Genomic DNA, 6,279 nt, shown 5'->3' on the forward strand with positions numbered 1-6,279 from the left:
GTCCTCCACGTCCTTCATTCTGTTACCATTCTCCTAATGCTGAAACTCTTCAGAATTAGAGATTCTGCTACTTCAAAAAGAAACTTAGTGAAACTAAAAGTGAGGTACCCTTTTTAATATTAATTACTATGGGAGGAGATGCAACAGATTTGCAGGGGATGCACTTCCTACCCAGCTCCTTTGCAGATAACATCTACATCATCAGGATGTTCTTAAACACAGCTTTCAAAAGTGGTCCAGTCATGCTCACTAAATACTCAGAGACCATTTATCCAGGACTGTCAATGGTTTCCAAAGCCTGTGTGCAGCTTAGCACAGGTCCTGCGGAAAGCCCCAGCAATAGACTTGAGCTCTTAGATCCAACTGTTGTGCCAGACCCGACTGAAGTCATTCCCAACCTTACCTCTTGGCTCTGCCACTGCGCTTTCTTTGTGTTTCCGTACAGGCTTCCTACCGCATGTAACGGCGTATCTATGTGGGCAAACTCTCCCAGCCTGTCCTCCTGGCAATAAATCGTAGTGTGTCCACTATACTTAGAAAAGCCTTGTGTGGTGCATCAAAGAGATTGGAAGAGATTGTATTTTGTAATTATGACAAAGAGCTAGGTGCTGTCATGTCTGGAAGAAAACAGCTGCCTGTTAGAGGCCGTACTAAAGAGCTTTTCACTTAACGAATGGGGGAGATAACTGGACTGATGTGGCCATGGCCAACCACTTATTGCCTCCTCTCCTGTGGTCCCATCTGAGTTTCCCCTGTTTCTTGAGGTATCTTTTTCTCCCTTTTCCTTTCTGTAATCCTCCCTTTCCTCACTCCCCTCAAATTGGTATCTTCTGTTCCTCTCAAAGGTCTTACTTTTCCTCCCTCCTCCTTGCTACACTTTTCCGTATGGAATAGGTGATTAACCTAAAGCAACACCAAGAAGACATGAACCGGGATCCTTCTTCTGGGAGGGTAGGTAAGTAAGTGGTGGCTTTAACAGTGACATTGTGGCTGTGTCCCCAACAGCGTTGCGACCAGGACAGGCCGAGGGCAGCCGCGTAAGGACATGGCCTGAGAAGCACTCCTCGCTGCTGGAAGGCGCAGCGCCTGAGCCCAGGCCAGCCCAAAAGCTACGAACTTTGGTCTGCCCTTCTCAGTCACTCGAGCGTAAGCTGAGGTGTCTGCAGAGCGAATTCAAATCTAAGAAAGGGCTTCTGTTTGAAGCTAAAACCAGGTGGAGAATCCACATTAGAGTATGTTTCCTTTTTTCTTATTGGATTGCTCTAACTGAAGGAATTTCATTTATAACCTTGCATTTCAGCTTGAAAAAACTGTTTTTCTTCTTGACTTAGCCCAAAGCCTGGGACCTGGCTGTCTGTGTAGTTGCATGCCTCGGCACAGCCCTGCACTTCACCACCACTGGTGTTTTGCCTCTCGAGGTCGCACTCCACGGCACTTTGGCCGCACGACGGCAGTTCTGCCCGTCAGACGCTCAGAGGTCAGACGCCTTTGGCTCCTTGCACTGCCTTGCCCACGCCAGTCCCATGCCAGCCTTCCTTAGTGGCCTCGGGGTGTCCCAAGTAAAGGCACCAACAGAGGCTCCTCCTAAAGCTGGGCCAGACCAATGGATCCACACTACTCTCATGGGAACAAATGTGGGGAAGAAAGCATTTAGACACACACCACCCCTTTTTTTTTTCCTCTCTCTCTTTGCTACCTGGAGTGCAAGGGCTGACACACGCACACATGCTGGGCTCTGAGAATGCGCAGAGCCAGTGTGAAACCTGCATGGGGGCCTGGCTCTGGAATTGTTAGTTTTCACCTCTCATCCCTTGGGTAACAGAGCATTTCGGAAGTTTCCTGCCAGAAATAACTGTGCCAACAGCATTCTGCCTCTATAATACTACCCTGTAAGTCCTTGATCTTCATGTAGCCCAGGGCCATCATCGCTGTAAGAGCAGAAGAGCTAGATATCCCTCATTTGCCCTGGACATGACTGTAGCACCTCCTCCCAAGGCACTCTCATGCTTGTTGGTCAAGAGATTCCTCTGCAGACAAGCATCAACCTTCCTCGGGAATCCAAGAAAACCACATCAGAATCGAGTGCCATTGAATAATCTGCATTAGCTGCTTTGTGCTATAATTTCTGTCAGGTTGACCCTTTTGCCAACAGTCTTGCAAACACTTCTAAAGCACTCAGTGATGATCAAACATGGGAATATGTTCGACGTTCAGCTTTGTGGCTACAGCCCTAGGAAACTCAAAAGGTAAAGTTTCTGTCACCCTATCGTACTGTCCTGTGTTCTTCTGGTGATCCTGCACGAGAACCACATGTTAAGGTGAGCCATACAGTCAGGTGGCCTTTATTTTAACTGCACCTGTTCAAAGGCGAGACCTTACCTTACAAACTAAGGTAGGATGGCCTTACAAGTCCTACATCATCTAAACGTTAAGCACAATGTCCTTAATCTCAGGAAATACAGATTTTATCCAGAAGACAAGACCTTCTATACCTGTAATTTTTTCTTCAAAGAGGAACTGAGAGTAGATGTCCCTGGGCAATTCTCAGTGTGGGAATAGGGAATGGGGAATGGGGCTTTACTAGCCAGATGTGGAGTGTAACAGGCTCCCTGGCTTTAGCTAAGCGGGGTAATGAAGAGGTACCAGGACCCCTCTGCCTCTGAGCTTTTCTGCCAACAAGGAAAGTTCCTTCCCAACCTTTTCAGGTACAGCCTGCAGCACAAAGGTGTCTCACTTATCAGGACTACTTAGTTTAAACCTTACTCATTGCATTTGAAATCTGCCACTCCTCTGGAATCAAACTCACTTCTCCACTCAGCGACACCAAGTGCCGAGGGCTGCATGCTCACAGAAGAGTTTAAGACAGGGTCATCATCTGCCACAGTACAGTGGCTGAGATAGCTGCAAAGGACATTTTACTCACCAGATCTCTGAATTAGCAGAGAGAATTACAGTCACTTTCAGCCCATGGAACATCGTGAAGGAGTGCTGGCTCTAGCAGGTGGCTCCATTGGGCAGAGGCTGTCACAGGTGGCTCCTGGTGTTGGTCGGTACCAGTATACATACATTATATGCTGTAACTGCTTCTTTAGGTCCATAATATCTTAACAAGTCTGTCTCCCTTGCCATCCATGTCTGTCATCTCCCTAATAAACACAGTTTTATGCAATGCTTGAACATGACCAAGAGCTGTAGAAAGGCAAATACTATTGCCAGTGTCAAAGCACAAACCCCTCTGTGTTGATAAAGCCTTTTCTGCTTAACCCAACACTGCAGTGCTAGGCAGTCCTAGAGTCACGGTCACCAACCATGTGTGTCTGCAGCAACATCTGATGGGTGATTACCTGAGCTACTAGGAAGAGCAAGTGGTATTTAACAAGCAGCCAAGACTAGGTCACACAACAGTTATAACAACATGCTTTGCAGCACCCTCGCAGCTGGACCCATCACACTAATGGGATAAATTGGTAAACTTTAATCTCAGCTGACCAAGAGCTCACTATGTCAGCTCAGCCTCCCCACCACAAATCAATAAAAACTGAGAGGTGGAAGCATCGATGCGATGGGCCCAGGTACCAAAGTCAGGCATTCAGCCAGGTGACCCAGGCAAGGAAACAGCTTGGCAGAGAAGGCAGGGACTCGACCTTGCCAGCCTCTCCCACACACTGTTTGGGTGGCTGCCTGCGAGCACCCTGCATGCTGTAGGCTCGTCAACCCCTGCAACCACCAGCCCCAAGAGCCACTTCTTAACCTGAGGAACATAGGGTTTGCATTGAGGCAAGCATCATTGCCCCAGCAGATGCCTTGCATCCACCCATGTGCCCCAGTTCACCTGCAGCTCAGCAGGTGCCACCAGCCCTGCCCAGACTTCCCCACACCTCCTGCGGCAGCAGTGGGGTGTTCCTCTCTCCAGAAGTCCTGCAGTAGCTCTTCAAAGTACATACCTAATGTAACAGGTTAGGCTTTCCCTTATTTCCTTATTCATTAAAATATTTGTGTAGCATCTTAGCCTCTACTGAGGATTTCATAGTTCTGGGGCTAGAGTCAGGCTACTTTTGTGGTGCTTCTGAGCCAAGGAGAAGAAAAAAAAAAAAGCAAGTAATAAAGTAAAATGTGGTAAAAACACCATGGGATAGAGCTGTGTGCCAACTTTCAGAGAGAGGCTAGTGAATGCAGCCAATTTATAAATCCTTAACAAATAGGATTTACAATGGAAGAGGCAGTTAAACCATCATGAGTGCAGAAGGTGGCAGGCAGTATACTGTAATGCTGTCCATGCTGTGTTACAGCAGCTCAACAGCATTACTATTGGAGAAATTATATTTACAGACATTTTACATCTTTAGACAACAGCTTCTGGCAGGCTTTAGTCTAATTTTGTGGTTGCATATAAAAAGAAAATCTGTGTTGGCTGTACTACTGTCTATTCTGCTAAAGCCCAGGCCTTGTGACTGTTTCAAATACCTCTCCCTCCCCAAACTTCATTAACTGAAGCAATCATGTAAATGAAAGTAAAATATTAAGAAACATTACTCTGCTATAAATCAGTAATCCAACTATCTCATTTCTAGTGGTCAGCAATAGTTAATGACTCAATAGGCTCTTCTTGATAAATCAGACTTTTTCATCTCTCAAAAGTTCTTTGTAGGGATAAAAATCAGATTCCTGTTTGCCTCTCTGGGCTGTAGTGATCTTTTTGAAGACGTCTCCATCTTAATGCATTGGTCTTGGCCCAGGTGGGGAAGGTAGGCCATTAAAAAGCCCCTGACAAAGCATCTAAAAGGAGAGTTTTCACACCTGACACAGCACAGGGCCCTTATTAAAAAGAAGTGGGTAGTGTGGGTGGAGGCTGATGGAGGGCTTGGAGTCCAGCTCCTTTCTTTAGGTTTCACAAAGTCACAGGATGGATGAGGCTAACCCACTGTGAAGAGCAGGGGCTCAGAACCATGTCCAGCTGGGTTTTGAATATCTTCAGGGATGGAGACCACAACCTCTCTGGGTAAACTGTTCCAGTGCTCAGTCACACTCACAGTCAAATTAGTATTTCTTACGTTTAACCAGAATTTTCTGTATTTCTACCTGTGCCTGTTGCCCCTTGTCTTGTCACTAGGCACCACTGAGACAACCCTGGCTCCCTCATCATTACTCCTCCCTTCAGATGTTCGTACACACTGATAAGATCCCCGCTGAGCCACCTCCTCTCCAGGCTGAACAGTCCCAGCTCCCTCAGCCTCTTCCCCTACGCCAAATGCTCCAGTCCCTTCATCATCTTCATGGACCTTTGCTGGAGTCTCTCCAGTACGTCCATGCCTGTCTTGTCAGGGTCACGCAGAAGCAGACCCAGCGCTCCAGACGTGTCTCACCAGTGCTGAGCAGAGGGGAAGAGGTTCCTCCCCAGGTGCAGGACTCTGCACTTCCCTTTGCTAAACTTCACGAAGTTCCTGGCAGTCCCTTTCTCCAGCTTGCAGCCCTGGATGGCAGAAGACCCTCCGATTTATCAGCCGCTCTGCCCAGAACCCCCCCTCAGCTGCCACGACCCTTTAAAGATAGCAGGGAATGACCTGGCAGTGCCATCGGCCAGGTCCCTCAGCTCTCCGGGGGGCATTCCAGCAAGTCCCTGAGACTTCTCCACATCCCATTTGTTGTTCCCTTACCTGATCCTGCTCTACTGAGAGTCCTTGCTCCAGACTTTCTCCCTGGGCGAGCTGAAGGCAGATCATACCAGGAAAGACCAGAGACCACAAAGGTATCTCAGCCCCTTCTGTGACACCATTCCCCGCCACAGTTGAGCAGAGAGCTGACACCACCACACCGACCTTCACAGAAATACGAAGTGTCTGCCTTGCCCTGTCGCCCTGCAGCAAGCCTCACAGCAAATCACACAAAGCAGCCTCAGCTGTGGGGGGTGGCCAAGAGCCCCAGCTCAGCACCTGTGTGCTCGGCCCACCTGCGGCCGTGCCGGCCTTCGCTCCTCCCGGCTGGGCGCAGACCAGAGACCCCCGGCCCCGCCGGGCAGCACGGCCGCCCTCGCCCACCCCTGCATGGGGAGCGCTGCCCACTCAGCGGGACGTGGGGACCCTGAGCTTTCCACAGCTCCGTTACTCTCCCTAAGGTTTGACATAGCTAAAGGAAAAATACTGTTCTCGGTCATATTTGACATCAGGTAATGAAACTGCAAAACTCGCTGTAGCTTAAAAGTTATGCCAGGTTGCCTGAGGGCGCGGGTCTAGTCTGTCAGGTTTGTAGGTTGTGCTTCCACCAGCCCCCCCGACCAACTCC

The sequence above is a fragment of the Cariama cristata genome, unplaced genomic scaffold, assembly GCF_000690535.1.
Source record: "Cariama cristata isolate BGI_N322 unplaced genomic scaffold, ASM69053v1 scaffold13699, whole genome shotgun sequence".
Taxonomy (NCBI): domain Eukaryota; kingdom Metazoa; phylum Chordata; class Aves; order Cariamiformes; family Cariamidae; genus Cariama; species Cariama cristata.